Source organism: Acanthochromis polyacanthus, chromosome 2 (genome assembly GCF_021347895.1).
Source record: "Acanthochromis polyacanthus isolate Apoly-LR-REF ecotype Palm Island chromosome 2, KAUST_Apoly_ChrSc, whole genome shotgun sequence".
NCBI classification, from domain to species: Eukaryota; Metazoa; Chordata; class Actinopteri; family Pomacentridae; genus Acanthochromis; species Acanthochromis polyacanthus.
In genome coordinates, this window is record NC_067114.1 from 18,173,401 (window position 1) to 18,191,978 (window position 18,578).

At 39.8% G+C, this 18,578-nt stretch overlaps 1 long non-coding RNA gene across 1 annotated transcript in view; it reads right to left on the reverse strand.

The window, feature by feature from the left end:
* Positions 1-17,636, reverse strand: part of LOC127530771 (uncharacterized) — a 120,953-nt gene extending 103,317 nt beyond the window's left edge. Inside the window, exon 1 of the long non-coding RNA XR_007937410.1 lies at positions 17,136-17,636. This is a non-coding gene — a long non-coding RNA (uncharacterized LOC127530771). The remainder of the gene's footprint in view (positions 1-17,135) is intronic.
* Positions 17,637-18,578: the final 942 nt, after the last annotated feature.

An 18,578-nucleotide genomic window follows, 5' to 3' on the forward strand; every position in this document is an offset into this window, starting at 1 on the left:
GCAGTGGTTGCTACAGAAAGTTAGACTCGAACACCATTACGTTTCAGTCTCCTCTGTGGCTTGTTTCAGGACAAGCTGTCAAACGGAATATTTTTATGAGGAAGAACAACAAACCAACCAGCAGAGTTATACGTTCCAAAACACTAATCTTATTGCTCTGTCCCAAATGCTACACAGAAAGGGAAGATTTTAGTTACAGCAAACTGTATGAGACTAATATTTTCAGGTCGAGACCTGTAGAATTTTGATAAGCTTTTTCATTATTTCCCTGTAATTGGGTGTCAGATGAATGAGGTTGGATTTTACACCGAGACTGAGAAAGCTGGGACACTTGGCATAAAAGTTGCTTTTAACCTGCACATCTAGTATAACCTGCACAAAACAATGGAAGAACATTCTGAAGAAAAACAAAAAGGACAGCTTGACATTAAAAAGCAATACCCTATTTAATCATTGCTAATAGATCAAGTAATGTGTTTGTAATCCAAACTAGCATCACAAAAACAAGATCCTCACAGATGCATTTGGTACTTGCATTAAAAGATAAATCATAGAAAAAAAATTGGAAATGTATCATGTAATATTTGTGTTTAGATTATATTGTAAAAAAAAAAATCCCACTTTTTAAAATATATGCTCAAAATATGTACAAATATTGTCTACAATCCTGCCTGTAAAGAGGAATCTGTCAATGTGATTTGTTTTTGAGAGTTCCAAGAGCACAAAAAGTCTGCAAGGATGACTCCTTACAAACGAAAAACGGAGTCTTTTCAAGTTTTTCTAAACAGGAGACTCTCATTTATGAACAAACCAGTTGCAATATGCAGCTTTTGTTTTTTAAGCCTGTTTATTTGATGTAGGATATACACATTCACAAAATATCGCATGTCATCCAGCAATCAGTGTTTATTTAGAATTAACTGTTGCTTCTTTGTCTGCCTTTGCTTGTAGAGACTTTAAAATATAAGTGATAAATGAGGAATTTGTACACCTTGGTTTAAAAGCAATTTTTACTGCAACTTGTGTATACTCCAATCAGCCATTAGATATTACATTGAGTTATCAAGTATTTGCACACAACACACTGCGTAAGGCTGGTTTGGCACTAGTATATTCAAGAAAGAATGAACGGAGATGTATTTCACACCAGATAACAAAGCTGTGACTTTATACAGCACTGATCACCTATCCTAGATTAGCACTGCCTTAGGCATGATAAATGTGCTACTTTTACAGTTCCTTGTAAAACCACTGTTTGCAGATTTCTTGATCATCAGGTGGCACAGGCAGCTGTGAGTGGATGAGCTGAACGGGAGCCAGGAAAGTAACATTCACACATTAATGGTTCCTATGGGGAAAATGGCCTGTGACAGCAGTGGTGGTGGAGAATACAGAACACAGCAGCACAAATCCAGTCTAAGACAGTGAGTATTCGCAGCAAAGAAATGTTTTTTTGAAAGACTGCAGGTGAACAAGCTTCTTTACAGATTACCTGTGGCTGTGTTGAATGTGTTTTTTCATAATTTGAGATCGAATAACCTAGTAGGTGTCTTATATTTTAAGCTCATACGCAATTTAATTAGATCATGTCATATAATAGAAGTAGCATATGTGCAGAATCCAGACATAAAAAAATCATATATAATGTGTCTACGATTAGGAACTGAGTTATTTGTGAGCTTTCTATATACACACAAAGAGTAGAAATCCCCCATTCAACCTGGATGACAGTTTGCTACAACACCCAGACAAGAAAATGAAACATTTTTGAAAACTTTATGGAGCCTTTCCCTCAAGTACTATTTACTGCAGGTAGTGACCTCGTAGTATTGACTCCTAGCTGCACCTCAGGGATCTAGCAGTGTCCAAATGTTGTCCATAGTGTTGCCTGAAGGGATTGTACATGTCTGAGTTAAGCTGGAGATCACCTATGTAAAATTCAGGTTGAAGGACTTCATGAGCAGCTTCAGATGACCATAAGAGATAAACTAACTTCCACTGGGTCATAATATAACTATCCGAGACATTTCTTTTTTAAATCAGCCACAATTTACACTTGGATGACACAGTCTGTCATGTATGATGGCTCATGCTCTGTGCGACACTGTAACATCTGTAAGAACAAAGATGATCAAGTTGACAAGACATTTTCTAAGGAAAACCTGAACACAGCTTCATCATAAATAACTTAACACTTAAACAGTGTTATTTCAAGTCAAACTACATTTCCAGTCTTAACCACAAGCAAATGATTATCTGCTCAACTTCCTGTTTGTAATAGAAACATACACGAATTAATCAGCCTGAACATTAAATCTACAGACATTGTTGTAGACTAAACACACTGAACCACCACAGCGACAGAAATCTAGAACTTTTCGAGGAATACAACAAGAGCCCAATGCATTGACCCGACTTTCAAACTACTCAGATCCCAGTCCAAATGTACTCCATGGGATGCATCAGAATGAGCCCAATCCTCAGAGACCCCACCCTGCAAGCCACAGAGCCCCATGGATCAACTGCCAACATCCCTGTGCCAGACACCACAGGACACCCTCAAAGGTCTTACACCCATTGCCCAATATGTCAGAGCTGTTTGGCAGTACAAGGTTGACCGAGACTCTTCTGCTCGTATTTTTACATGTCAATGAGCACACATTTTTACAACTTCTGCCGCTTGTTGATCAATGTCCCAGGTGTAAATGTGTTTTCCCAGGACAGAAAAATCCACCTGGGGAGCTCATGAGGTGAGTAGGAAGTCGTCACATGCCTTCATACGGTCAAAAAGTATCTGTAGAGGTCTTTCTGTGTTAGAATCCAGAAATAGAAGTGAGAGCGAAAGTGTTACCAAGAGAAGCCTCTTGTGTTGTTTCCAGTGACCTCTTCTGCCCATGACTTTGCTGCTTGATGTTTGTGTGAGCTGATAAGATGCCAGATGTGGCCCATGTGATGACCCTTAACGGTGGCTGGAGGTTTTTTCTATTTCAGTCTGTTGAGATTCAGCAGTGGTGCAGGGTAACTGATAGTCTATACAGGACAGTCTAGTTTCATAAAACACTAAGAGTAGCACTTTGACAAACATCTGTCATTTTCTTGGTGAAACTGTGGTATGAGATTATTGTTTTCTTGATCCTTAAGTGCTACTGAAGGGTAAGCCATATGGACTTTCCTCCGTTTATCTCACTGATACTTCTACATCTTTAGCGTGAGCTGGTCCAAGACATTCTGTAATCGGTCATAAACAGGCATTACAATAAAGAAGCCTCAAGACCATAGATCTAAACTGACCTAGAGCTGAAGAGTTAATCAATTAGACACAAAAATAATGTGCATAAAATTTGGTATTTACTGGATTGATTAATTTTTCAAGCCTTAACATCAAACATTACCTGTATCCAGCTTCCAAAATGTGATTTTTTTTTTAATGAATTTCCTCTATATATACATAGATCTTTGGTGTTTAGTCTGACTGGTCAGAGAAAATGTGCAAAGTGAAGAAACCAACATGGTTTGCCAAGAATCATAATAGGAATTTTGAATTATTTAATAATTTTTATCTCAGCATTGGCGAGAGAAGGGAAGATATGTCCTTTCCTAGATTGAGGAAGATTGATGAGTATCCAGTTGCATGTTGTGGGATTCAGGCCCAGACCGTGTAGCTTGGCAGCCAGCTCAGGATGAGAAACAAATAATGCCAAGCTGAGGTGTGTTTACAAGTGGTCAGTTTTAATCTAGGCACTTTAGAGATGACTTCTTAGGCACAGGCACAATAGCGGTAGATTTGAGACATGTTGTGACTGCACACAGAGAAAAGGGGAGAGTAAAATAAGTCAGTAAATACAGTAGTAAACTGGTCAGCACTGGCCTGAAGTACACACCCATGCACTTGTCTGTGAGTTGATGCTGTGGACAACTTGTCTCACCTCATGTGTCAGCAGTGGAAGTGGCTGGAAGCCCCCAGGCAGTGATACATTCCTTTCGAGCCAAACATGGTAAAGTCAAATCAAACCTGGCAAAGAAACTGTTGAGTTCATCAGCCAGACTGGCATTGCTGGTGGGTGTGAGGTGCAGCTTTGCAGCTCTCCTTTTTATAGTCTATAATGCTGTCTATTGTAGAGTTGTTACTGAAGCGTTTCAAGTTGGCTCCAGCTATGCTGTAAGCTACAGAATCACCAGCTTCAAAGGTAGTGTCCCGTGTTCGCAGCAGCTGTTTAACCTGATGGTTCATCCATGGTGTTTGGCTTGAGAAAACACAGAATATTTTGTCAGAAGAGGAGGTGTACTCTACTGGGTGGATGGTGAGGGAAAATATTCCACTGACTGTTCCACAGTGGCTGCGATTACTCCGTAATATTAAAAAACAAATGTTAAAAATCATTCATGTAAGAATTGTGTTTGTTGAAAAAGTGCAGGGAGCTTGTACTACTTGAATTCCAAGAACCACAGCAGTCACACTAATGTGAAATACAGCACGCTGAAATAAACTGGAAGTAGCCATAAGCGTTAGCCCTCAGTATTCATTGTAGCGAACTCAAAATTTGTCAGTTTTGTTGGTGATGACCTTGTGTTTGTGAGAAGGACACTGGGGAGAGGATGCTTGAGAAAACACAGAATATTTTGTCAGAAGAGGAGGTGTGTGTATGTTTGGCTTCGCCTTGAACCTTGCTGAAAGGCCAACCATGGAAACCTACTTCTCCCCGAAAGACGAGTAAAAGAATTATTATAGAAAGTAACTGTCAATGAAAAAATACTGAGATGACAAACGGCATTATGATTTAGGGGGACAAATTATTACAAAACTGTGAAAACATGACACTGCATCTGGTCAACATACATGACAGAATCCCAACTCCTGCAGTCTGAAAGCAGCAATCAGTTGAAACTTCTTTTATAGATTCTTTTCACATTATCTGAAAAATACTCTTCAAAATGTCTCTCAGCTGCCCTAATAGGACTGACCTTCCAAAACGTACAGTCCCATTAGCATTCCTCCTTGAAATCAATTATGTATAGTGAGCTGAAGTGCTTGAACAGACACTTCTGTCCATTTTTTAACAACACTTGAGGACACATCACAGAATGAGGGTCAAAATATCAAAGCACTGCTTGAAGCTATATTTTCTTTTTATTTCCCAGTGACCCCACAGTCAATTGTCACTCGACGGACTAAGAGTCCATCCTAATTTCATGAAATCAGCAAGACAAATCCTTTATGTAGCATAATCTCCAGCTGACATGAAAGGTAGATCTCCCTTGACACTTATCCCTATGTTTAATTTTACTTATAATCATCTCTCTCAATTGTTAAAAAGCCAAAACAGTTTGAGATTGAGTGGGACTGGTGAACTTAAACAGCTTCAGGAAATGTAGCAGAACACTGAGATGGCAGTTTGTTTTGCTCTTGAAAAGCCTCTTGAACACCCTTGGCTGATCCCCTGCGCTGATTGAGCAACAGACTTGTCGAGTGAGCTGTGTGATATTTTTCTCCAGGCAATTCAGTTTCTTACACTCCGATTTTAAAATGAATCTGTATACAGCAGGGCTCTGTAGTGCATGAATAAAACTGGATAATCAGTATGGTCATTCTTACGGATTCAATCATTCGAGCTTAGAACAATACATTTTGGTATTTTTGAAACTACTACTGTTGGCTTGCAAGAAATTGTCCAGCTTTGTATGTATGGGGTAACTTTTGTAGGCAAATGTCACCTGTTGAGTCACTGTGACACAGTGTCAGTTATACTGTATTTCATGCATTAAAATTCCTTTTACTTTGTGGCACCTTGTATGATTGCAGCCTGAACAGTTCCTTATCTGCAGGTATGATGTGAGCTATTAGACTGTATGATTGTCAAGATACATACCATGTCCAGTTATGTAAACCCAAATGCATTTTTTCTAGTCTCATTCTGTCACACTGCTTGATTCTGAAGTTCCAGGAGATTTTGAAATGCAAACATTTCAATATCACACAACGTCATTGCTTTATCTTACAAGCCTTTGTCTATGTTTATGCAACACACCATAGAAGACTGTGCACTCTGCAAAAGAAGATTTTATTTGGTGTTTAATGGTCAGCAATACTCTATAAAGAACAACCAAGACATTTCACAATATTCTTAATTCATGAGATGTTGCTGTGGATTTAACTCCAATTGTGCTCAGTTCAGCTTTTTATATTCCAATTAAAAATTCTGCCCCTACAGGTTTTAAAAATTTGCACAAGAGAGGATATTCCTCTCAGAAAGCATACTGTCACATTTAAGGAATCACACTATTATTTATTTAAGAATGAAGACAAATGCAAGATATTTAAAATATTTATAAGTTTTAGACTTCTGGACACTGGGTTTTATGCATTTTAAATCTTGTGGTGATAAAATGTTTGCACAGTCACATTATGCAAACTCATTTTGCGATGGAAGGCTGGTTTGCACAAGGTGAATCATTTGAGACTTATGGTTAAGTTAAGTTAAGGGTTTGAGTAACACACTCAGTGCTTAACTGAACAGTAACCAATAAACACACACATGGCAAATGTATTGTATTATGATCTGCTTGGAAAATCTTATACAGTGGGCATGGGTGGGTCTAAAGTGAATTCATTTTAGTCATACCAAGTTCTTTCTATCCGACAAAAACAGGGCTGTGTACAAGGGGCAGCAAAAGTCATGTCATACCAACAAGTGCTCCAAAACAACAGAAGTCACAGAGGTCTCTAGCAGCTGTAGCAATTATGACATGATTGGAGGAGAAAGTCGGGTAATGGTAATATAGAGCAACAAAATCAATATAGGGTGGAGGTCAGGGTGGAGTGTTAGGTCAATAAAACACCACAAAAAATGTTTCCAACTGGCTGCCAACATTAAGAAAAATAAAAACATATATGATCCTTGTTTTTGCCTAACGAAAAACGTGTAGATTGTTGTAACCAGGACAAAGCACAGCGTGAACATTCCCCAAACCTTATCAAAGTCCTTATAATAAGCTTTTGTTTGCTCTGGTAGTAATAACAAAGCAAAGCAACTCAGACTCTTAGTCCTGCATTCAAAATCTTATTTAAAAGTAATAATGCATCAAAATAAACTTAAAGTGCCACAAAGAAGCATCTATTATGAAGAATAACCAGTTTCAACATATGTTATACTGGATCGTAATTATTGTTGCGCTGTTCATTACTATAGCTCCAGCTAATATTGATTTATACTTTGATAACTTTAGCTGCTTTCAGAGTATTGAATAATCACTTTCAAAGAAAAGTAGTGGACAGTGTTATATATAATGCTGAGTGTTACATTTCCACTTCTAAAAAGGAATTCTCTCTCTGTGTCAAGCTTGAAACCTTTATTTATAATTTCGTAGCAAGAGCGGTGGCTCTCAGTTTTACTGTTGTTAATATATTCTCAACATCTCATATTCTCTCTTAATTAAGCCCATGAAGGTAACCCCACAATTGAAATGACATTTACTTATGCTTCTGAACTACAAACATTGTGTCTCATTAAAAAAAGCTCAAAACCCACTAAAAGGTGACAGGAAGGCTACCCGGTGAATATTCTATTTAACTAAGAGAAATTTTGTCACCTTTAAGTCTTTTCTTTCCTGCCATTTGATTAGCGCTAAGATGCTTTGCTTGCGAATCACTGATGAATAAAACATTTGTTTGTAGGTCCCAAACAGCGCTGTTGTGAATGTTAATCAGGACGACAATGTCACATTTTGAGGAAAATTCATTATCATTTCTGAGTCCCTACACCGCAGCCTATATAATGTGTATAATATTGAGTTCGAATGATTTCATGTATAATACACAGACGCTTTAGGCAATCGTTGTTCCTACAGTCAAAGTAAGTGACTGTCATTAACATAATATAGCTAATTAAATACATATTTTTGCAATTATATTTTTTTAAAAAGTATACTCTTGTGTGATGCATCACAATTTCTGCCTGTTCTGCTAAAACACAGCCAAGAATGTGCTGTAATCAATCCAAAAAGGAGATGGGTGATCACACTTCCCCTCCAAACCAAAATCCCCATTCTCACACTCACACACACACACACACACCCAAACACACCCAAACACACACACACCCTTCCTTCCTTCTTCCCCTCCAGTGTCTCTCTTTTCCTCTCTCCCCAGTTGGGATTATTTACCACTACATCCAGCAGACTGAAGCTCCACAGCTTCTCTGCCCCGGGAACGCCTGCAGCCATGCAGCAATCAAAGCGAAACGTCATCCTCTACCACCTGCACCCATGGGAGCATGGGAACGGAGAGGAAAAGGGGAGCAGGAGAGGAGAGGAGGGGGAGAGGACAGTAAGGGTGAGGGGTACAGACAGGGGGACAGAAAAAGGAAAGAGGAAGACGAGAGTCTGAAACCTCGGGGATTGGGAGAGTGAACAGGAGAAAGCAGAGGAATAAGCAAAAGAGAAACACTGGCAGCAATTGCTCCATCCCCACATGGGCTGGTCTGAGACCCACAGTGATGCAAGAAGGAAGGGAAACATGGGGAGAGAACAGATGGAGACCGAGGGAAACGCAAAAGAGGATTAGAGAATGGGAGACAGATAGCAGGATGTAGGATGGTAAAACTGAGGATCAGATGACGATGAGATCAACCGCTGACAGCATACCTGATTGAGACACAGTGGGAATGAAAAAATGATTGGGGAGAAACAAAAAAAGACAGAAAAAATAGAGAGGAAAGACTGAAAGTGAGACGAAGCAGGGACCACAGAAGTCATAACTTCACCTAAAAACCCTGCAGGCCGAGACAGAAAAGAACGGAAAAGAGAGAGAGAGTAAGAGGAGGGGGACAGGAAAATAGTGAGGTCTAAAGACAGAAAAAGAACGAGCAGGGAGAGGTGGAGGCATTAAAATTAAAAAGGAGGAGGTAGGGATTCGACAGTTTGAGAGAAAGAAGATTAATGGAGGCACAATTGAGGAAAAACTGATTTGAAGGTAAGGAGAGTCTCAATAGAGGAATTCCGGGACACAGACAAGTCAGAGGGATGAGAAACAGGAATAAATATATACCAGCAGACCAGTAGAGAGAGTGTGGTATATTCAGTGAGCATAAAGAAAGAGAAGGCAACAGAAAGAAAGCAAAAGAAATAGTTGTTTCTGTAAATCTGGTAATATGCATGTGCTAAGTTTCCTTTTCTAAAAATAAAATATGTTTGCCCCAACGAAAATCAGTGCAAAGATTAGAAACAGATCAGACTTTGGCATTAGAATACATTAGCATTGTTAAAATGCTAGATTTATTTCTAACCACACTGTGCTGCTGGGAATGAAAGGCAAGCGTTTTCATTTATTTCAACATTTCTTATCAATTTGCCCTCCTTAACATCTCGCATTATCATGTAGCCTGTAACTGAGTCCATCATATACGTAATGACATTGATTCCATGGTCCTTTTCATTTACATTGATCTCTATTAAACATACATTGTGATGCATATAAATATACCGGAATGAAAACACGGCCGGTGATTCAAAAACATGCAGTGACATCGTAAGCGATAAACTACAGACTGAGAAAGGCTTTTTTTAAATGCATAGCAATTTCATCAACACCTTGATGAGACTGTTTGAGTATTTCAGAGTAACTGTTCCAGAGAACTGACTGGTTGTTTTAATCACTAGTTTTGAAAAAGCCATCTCTCAGTGATTGGTAGTTCGCAACACAATCTCTCTAGGACAGGAACCTCGGCAAACTATTCCATTATAAACTCCAAAATAAAAGTCAATAGCATAATTCATAGGTTTAAGGAGTAATAGATAAACACATCTAAGCTGGAGGAATAGAAAGCCATTCGCACCGCAAAATGAGACACCATAGCCTTACCTTCAGCCAAAATTCAAAATGAAATGTAAGAAGCAAAGTCATGAAAACAAGATGGATGAGCTCATCACGCCACACAACAAATAACCGAAGAGAAAACAATTTAGGATTTTTCTAAAAGTGCTACTGTTGAAACACTGAGGAATAAGAGAGTCAGTATATCTGCCCATGATATGCAGGTTTCTCCTCAGAAAGGCTGGAATACTGGAGGTTACACAGTAAATCCACAAATTAGCTGGACAACAGCAAACAGATACTTATTAGGAGACAATCCTACCATAAGAAAAGACCTGTTAGTGCAGATTATTTTTAGTTATTTAATGTCCAACACAAGCAGAAACCCTTTCCTTTATTTCAGCCTTACACGTCTGTTTGGATCCATCCGTAATTTAAAACAGTCAAAGTCTTTGAAGCAGGGTCTCAAATGAAGTGAAGCCATGATGTACCGCCTCGAGCGCAAGCTTTTCCCCTAATAGCTGCCAATGCGGAAAGCTCAGTCGATCCCCAATTATACCATGATAAAGTTAGTCTCTCTTAATAGTCCATTAACGTAATTATCACACGCAGTAATTGCCTTTCAAAATAATGGGCACCAAAATGGCCCAGTAGCTGAATTTTGATAAGCTCAACACCTAAATTAGACCCATGATGTTTTACCTGAGTGATAAAAATGCACCAGGGAGTGATTAAACCACAGGAAAAACAGTTTCTGAGATCATTAAATGCTTAAACGGCACCGTTTCTCCTTTGAAACCCATGAACAAGCCGGGGAAATAGACGGATCTGTAAACTAAAATTTGAGCAAATAAAGGGAGAAGTGAGAGGGCTGTGGTCACTATGGTGAACAAATGAGAAGATAAAGAAGTCACAAAGGAGAGAGGAGTACGATTAGAGGAGGAAGCGGAGACTTTAAAATGAGACTAAACTACAAAAGAAAACGGAAAAAATGACATAACAGAAACAAACACAGAAAGTGATTTAAAAAAAAAAACAAAGCAGCACATCAGATAGAGAGGGAAAGAGAGGGTGTGATGAAGGAAGGTGTGCCGGGATGCCTGCTGGGCCTCCTCTGAAGTGACAGCCCGATAAACACCTGAGACTCAGACGATGATGATGGGCGTCAAGGAGCGAAATGCAGCCCGGCTTTTGCTCGCTTCCTCTCGTCTGGTGATAATGGTAATAAACAGCAGCATAAATGAGCTTGCCACCTGTGTGTGTGTCTGGATGCGTATGTTTGCAGCATAAATGAGCCACTCTCTTTGGTTTGACAGGGCTTTATGGATGGTGTGTGCATCAAGAGGAGGAAAAAAAGGCAGATCCATTTGGGCTGTGTATTAGAGGAGTGCAAGGGTGGCCAGCACTTCATCCTCTCCCCCCTCCCACCATCTTAAGTCTCCTCTCTCGTTCACTTTTTACTTCCTAAACCCACTAAGTTTCCGTCTGCACACTTGTCAGGACAGGCTTTTCTCTATAGTTTCTCTCTGGTGTCATCTTTATTATCGCTTCAGTTTAAATAAAAGTGTCTCCCTCGTCATTTCGTCTTTATCTTCGTCCTCAGAAGGGCTGTCAAAAACAGAATGGGCCTAAAACACAAGTGGGGAGATATTTATATACAAAAAAAATGGTTATTATTGATTATTACTGAATGGCTTCTTCCTCAGCAGAAAAGAATAGACAGCCAGACATCTATTCTTCAGTTTAGCATCGGCAAGTCAAGACAATTAATAAATTTGACTTCAATTTCTGTCATCTGCTGTGGATGAAAGCATGACAAGCTCTTAACAGTGTTTGAGTTTGATTAAATATTAGGCAATGTTGACAGAGACAGAGAACATAATAAGTGGCTGTTAGCATGTTTGGCTAACACGACTGCGTGGCTTTTGCAAGTCATGTTTGCGTTCCCTAAAAGCCATTTCTTTGTGCAGTTTGTTTGTTATAGCTGTGTTTGTCCGTGGATGCACATTCTGATCCAGCAAACGAGGGAGAACATGTGGCGTTATTGCAAACGGCAACATGCTGTCAGATAAATTACAGATAAACAACAACTTCAGTGAAGAGCTGCTCAGTTATGAGTAAAGCACCGTACTTAACAAGTTTAGCTTTTCCTTGTTAAAACACAGATTAGACTTGGAGCTTTATCCCTTTGGGCCCTGTTATGTGGATGGGATGGGCCTGTAATTGGCCAGCAGTGCACTGTAGCTGAGCTTTACCGCCATCACATTGAATCTGGTCTTGGATCAGCAAAATTTCTGGATTAGCCTGCTAGCAAAGAAGTGGTTGACCTTAATTATTAATAATGAGCTGCATACTAATGGCCCAGAAATTCTGTAATTCCTGACAGGGTTCCTAACAGTGACTGCTTTAGTGCATCCCACTTTAGCATTATATTCACTCACCGCAGCTCATTGTAAATTGATTGTGTTGTTGAGAACCCTGATAAAAAACGTAGGGTGAGAAAGAGGAGGGTGAGTCTGAAAGCAAAACACTCAATTTACCAACTGACCTATTCAACCCTAACCTGTGGTCATGATCTCTATGTCGAGACTGAAAGGCAGGAATACAAGAGTTTGAAATGAGGCCTTCTTGCAGCGTGTCGGGGCGCACCTTCTGGGGCAGGGAGGGGAGCTCCATGCGGAGAAAACAGATCTTTCACACCGAAAGAAGTCTGTTGAGATGATTCAAGTATCTCATCAGGATGCCACCTGGACACTTCCCTGTGGAGGCATTCTGGGCACGTGTAACCAGGAGGAGAACCTGGGGCAGCTCCAGAATGCAGCTGAAGCAGTAAATATCCCACCTGGCATGGGAAGAAGTCAAGATCTCCCACAAGAGAAGCTGTAGGTCATGGATGAAAGGAAGAACGTCCATTACCTGGACCCAGTAAATCTTTTCAGTGAATCAGCAGCACCTTCAGACATAACAATTACCATTACAATGGCAAATCAACATATATACATATACGGCATATATAAAGTCCTGTGTGTGTGTACTTCTGTTACTACAGATTCATTCTCCATGTTGGGACAAACAAAGGTTTCCCCAAATGGAAATTATTAAGCTTTGTATAAACCGTGGTTGAGGGTAATAGTGAGGTCAGGTTCAGGTTAAAGTTAGGGTGCAGTAGAGTATAGTAAAGGTGGAAATAAATGTCAGTTAAAGCAATGTCCTCTGAAACAATGGAAGCATGACGGTGTGCGTGTGTGTAGGCAACAATATCCCGCTGTATCCACATGTCTGAACCAGCGAGGGGAGATCAATGGGATCAAAGATTCACTGGTTTTCTGTCTGCACCACATTGTTACTGGGAACCCTGAATCCAAGGGACACACACACACACACACACACACACACACACACACACACACACACACACACACACACACACACCTATATATTGTAACCACACAATTGCCATCGAGTGACTGCATGTCAAACAGCAAATACAGTGAAACCAGAAATAATCATATTTTGTGCACCTCTGTACCACGTGTGTGTATATGTACATGTGAGCTTAGAGTTGAGGGTGATCAGTCTCTGTGTCAGTAGGTAAGTTAGCAAAAACAGATCTAACAGCTTTGAAAAGTGTTTCGTGCAGCAGGAGCAATTAAAGGAGAAAAGAAGACAGAGGAGGAAAGTCACCCGTCTAATGAAAACAGCCTCTGTTTTATCACTTCAGTGGGGAGGCAAGCGGAGAGGATGGCATGCAGTATTAATGATGGGAAGCAGAACAACTTTAGCAGAACTCCTCTTGATAATACTTTATACATGTTCGTTTTTTAATTGCTGTTGTTCTTTTCTGACTGATTCGGTTAATGTGGTTAACAGATGATTTGAAAAAAGTTGATGCCCAGTTATAAATGAGATGACTTTGTTTAACCCCACTAATGGAAACTAATCAGAGAAGCAAAAGAAGACAGCAACATATTTCATTGATTACAGAGCACATTTATGTTCATGTAATTAAACACTGGCTATAAACAAAATGTCAAGAGTATTTAACTAGATTGGTATTACAGCATACATTTATGTTTTACAGTCTAGCCAAAAATAGTCAGAACAAAAGAAAATATTGCACAATTTGAGGTAAAAAAAAAACACTATTCTTCTTAACAGAGTCAAAAGGCAGCACAAAGATAAGAAAAAGCCACACAACAAAAACAGAACTGATGTATCATTTGTGTATTTTCTTTGCCAGTGTAACTACAGCATTGACATAACGAGTGTTGTTCTGATCCTGATGGGTTCTATCATTTCAGCTGCAGTGACCAGTCATTAAACTGAGCAGGTGTTCCTTTTTGGCAAAAACATTTCATACACCTGTGTATCCTCACCGCGAGATCCCCTGTAAGCCCCCCTTCTCTCTTCCTGTTTCCACTTCGGATGCGTTTAATGGTGCGAAGCAGATTTGATGAAGGCAGACCTCGATCAGCCAAGTATAATGAGCTAATTAGAAACCCCCTCATTTACAGATTTAAATTTTTTCTCAATGTTTCTGTAAAACACGAGAAATGCATTACTTTAGTTTGAACTTTGGCCATTGGTACATGGTGCAAATTAGAGACAACTACTGAAACTGAAAAGTACCAAAGCATTATTAGTACCCAATTATTCTACTTTAATGTTATGATTGTCATTGTGGTTCTTGCACACTAGCAAGAGCTTCCCTGCCCCAGAAGATTAAGTTTTGACACATTTTTTTGTTAACTTAGTCATCATAAGATTTGTCTTGAAAATTACAATCAATGTGTCATTCTGATTAAGCTGTCTCTTTAACACAGAGGATCAAATAAATGTACTACACAATGCAGCTGACATGATGAACAAACACAGTTTAGCTCCTCAATCCATGTTTTTGTTCAACTGTAATGAGCAGAGATGAAGCCGTGTTGTTCTGGACGCTTCTGTTGTGTGCCGAGAGGTTTACTGTGGGGATATCAGTCAAATACGAGCAGTTATAGCTCATTCAAATGCTAAAAGCAAACCAGTCAGCCAACCAACCATTTAGTCAGTCAATCAATCCATCACCCCGGCAGTCAGTCGACCAAACAGTGTATGACAAATTGAATGTTTCTCTCTGCCCATTATCCATTCATCTCATTCAAGAATAATCAAGTCTGCTCAACCTTACTTCTCCCTCTCTCTCCCTCTCTCTCCCTCTTTAAGGCCATGCTACAGGCAAAGCGAAATCATTGATGTGATTCCTTTTGTCATCCAGATAACTTAACAATTTGCAACCAGGGTTCATTCACACTGTACGCACACAAGTAGCATTTTAGCTCAATGAGGCATCAGTAAAATCAGAAGGCAATCTGAAAGCAATGAAAGGAAAAGTCTTCCTCTCTCCTCCCTTTGTCACTGTGTTGTTCTTCCTTTTCAGCGATATCCCCCATTCCTCTGATCTGTTACATTTGCTGACTGTGCAAGACAGTGGAGATTAAGGTGGGCAAAGGATTCCCTCTACACCGCCTGATCTACGGCTGTTTAATGTGCTGAGAGGCTAGGTTTTACGTTGCAAGGCCTTTTAACAGTGTCGAGCAACCGGGTTTTTGAGAAAACTGAGCAGTAAACAAATGAAAAATTAAAACTATTACGAGGCTTATTCTGTTTTTGATTGGAAATAGTGTAGATGGAAGTTATGCATACCTACAAAGAGTATCAGTCACACTGATGTCACTGTCTGTTGTACTCAGCCAAATTAGTGTGTGGGAAAACTGCATCTATAAATTCACTGTGCAGGTCAGCCACTGAATGCATTCTCTGCATCTGTGCCCTGATGTCACTTTCCCAGTCAAGACCTCCTTGTTCTCCATGAGTCGGCTCAAGTCTTTGTCCTTATCACAGTCTGTATCATAGGTTTTCGCTAAACTCATATTTTAGCATAACTATTAGAATTCAACAGTCTAGATATTTGCCTCAATCAAAACCCAGGTGGCCAACAGTATTTCACTTCACAAGCAACTGGCTTACAGCTTTAATACCAAAAACAGCACTACTTGACTGAATGGGTGAATTTATATGGCCTGTGAGTAAAACTGGCATCCCCAATTGTTTGTGTGCAATAATCAGTCAGACTGATAAAGATACAATGCATAGTTAATACTGTTTAGGAAAGAATGTAATGTAATAACTACAAAGGCCTAAACAATGTTTTTGTACAACTTCAAAGAGCCTACGCTGTAATAAATCAACAACACTATCTTGTGACATTAGATATCCCAAAAGATTTGTTTCACAAAAATATTCTCCAAAACTTTAAGTTTTTTTGGCCTTTTTGCCTTAATTTTATAGGACACTGGAGAGAGACAGGAAACATGGGTAGAAGAACATGCAGTAAATGGTCATGGGCTGGATTCCAACCCATGACCATTGCTTCAGGGACTATAGTACATGTTTATGGGTCACCCGCTCAGCCAGCTGAGCTACCTGGGCACCCGATTCTCAAACATCTTTAACAGAAGCTATTTAACTGTCATTAAATGGTTTTGCACTACAATAAACACTTTAGAAGGTTGAAGGTATTTTTGGAATATCCTTCAAGGACACCCTGAGATAAAACTTTCTTGATTAAATGTCCTTATAATCCAGTATATCTGATAGATTGTATAATTTGTATTTTCTGCATTTTCTTTAGCTTTTCACAAATTGAATGATATCCAAATGACTCAAAATTGACTTGGCTGACAAAATGAACTGCCAAAGTGATAACTAGTTTTAGGAACTGTCAGGTACCAAGGTGAATATGGATTGAGGGGGAATCAGATTAACTGTGGGGCACCAGCTGAGTTGAATATTATCTATTCAACTCCGTCTGTTTCCCTGTAATTGAGAGAGTGAACCTGACACAAAACACACTGCCTATTACAAGGTGGGATTAAGAAATGTGAAGACTATGCCAATAAAAGCCAAATACCTGATCTGGTTAAAGTTTGGCAGCTTTCCCCTTAAATGTACTCATGCAGCAATACACCACTTCCATACTGTTGCCATGTGTGGAACATTCTCTGGAGGTTCTGTGCTGTGAACGTGTCAAGCTGCCTGCTATCATGATATGTTGTGTATATAAAAACAATCGGTGTGTTTAACACGTGTGTCAACAGTCAGACAATTTTAACAGCATTCAAATGTTCAGTTTTGTGTGTGTGTTTTTGTTACCAAGAGCTTGGGTTTGTGTTTATAGGTGGGGCTCTTAGTTGGTGCACAAATAAAAACAAACACTCCTTCGATTGTTAAACAGGAAAACAACTCTCTTTGTGCCTCAGAGAAAAATGCTACTCTTACTCACGAATCCAAGATGCAAAGCAGGTCTGAAGAGTTGACGGTAGAGATGAAGCAGCAGCAGCAGGCCAGATGCAACAGGTGTCGTCCGTGTGTCCAGCAAGTTTAGCGGCGGGGTCCTTCCTCACAGCAACAAGTTCATTAGCATGCACGGTCCTCCAGCGAAGTCCTCAGCTCTCCCGATCCTCCTCAGTGAAAGTGGCGGATTGTGTTTATAACTGTCTCTGATATCAATACGTGCTTAAATGTCCATGCCTGAGTCCACGCTTAGACTTTTTCAAGCTAGTAAAAGAAAACAGTAACTGCACTTCACTATGAATTTCGGTATAGTGAGACGCTAAACTGCAAAATAATAGTTGCGCCAATACTTTAAAAGTATGCAGGTCTACAACTTTTAATCACTTTGACATTAAATTTGATTTTCCCAGCTAGTCCTCTGCTGTTCTCTTCAACCGCGCGTGTACTCTTCTCTCCCTCTTCCTCCCACGCTGCCCTCACGCCGTGCCGTTTTTCTTCCTGTTTTTACCCCGCACGCACCAGCAAAGTCAGTTCTGATTGGCTAAGACTGCAGCTTTACCGAAAATCCTATTGATTTACAACATATCACTCAAACACCTTGAAAATACATTGGCGGATTGTCGTGGTTTCTCTCTGATGTCCGTGATGTGCAGGTGAAGGAGAAAAGTCCGTGACACTGACTTGCTTAATAATAAGTTTATTATAAGGAAGAACAGCATCGATCAGACAGAGAGACTGTCTGGGAGGATCCGGCCAAATGAATCTCCCCAAACAGCAAACGGAGGTCACTTTTATATGTTTTACATCAGATCAGATACTACAGGATTAAACAAAACATCATACAGTAAAAGAATCATGGGCAACATAGTTCTCATCAGTTATATGTGTTGTGAAGCACGTGTCTTTTAACTACCTGCATTTTGCAGGTAGTTACAAATGGAAGGAACCAAATCTGCCAAATAGGGCAGGTGGAGTATGACGACTGTGTTCAGGTGGACAAAAAAATCTGCATTTTCATCTCTGTTCCTCAACGAACCATTGCATCCACCACAGTTCAAATGTGGAGATCTCGTGGTATTGTGGATATTATTGCTGCTTGATCTGTGGACCTCAAGCTGTTTTACACAGAGGCAAGAAAATAATATATCCTGATAGCTATCTGTGAAATTTTGTATTTGTTTGCTCCCTTTTTAGTGTATGTACTGACGTATTTGTGGTTTCATGCTGAAATGTGAGAATGGCTCAGACCAGTCTTTTTTATGAGAGTGATATTTTTGACTTGACACCTCCCATCATTTGTGAAAAGGTGACTTTTTGGAGGTGCAGAGATTTTGTCCAACATCAGCACTGTCCCACTTAACCCTTCACACCAGAGACCTAATCTGCTGCTCACAGCACTTTCAGAATGGACTCTCAGAGGTTTCACACCCTG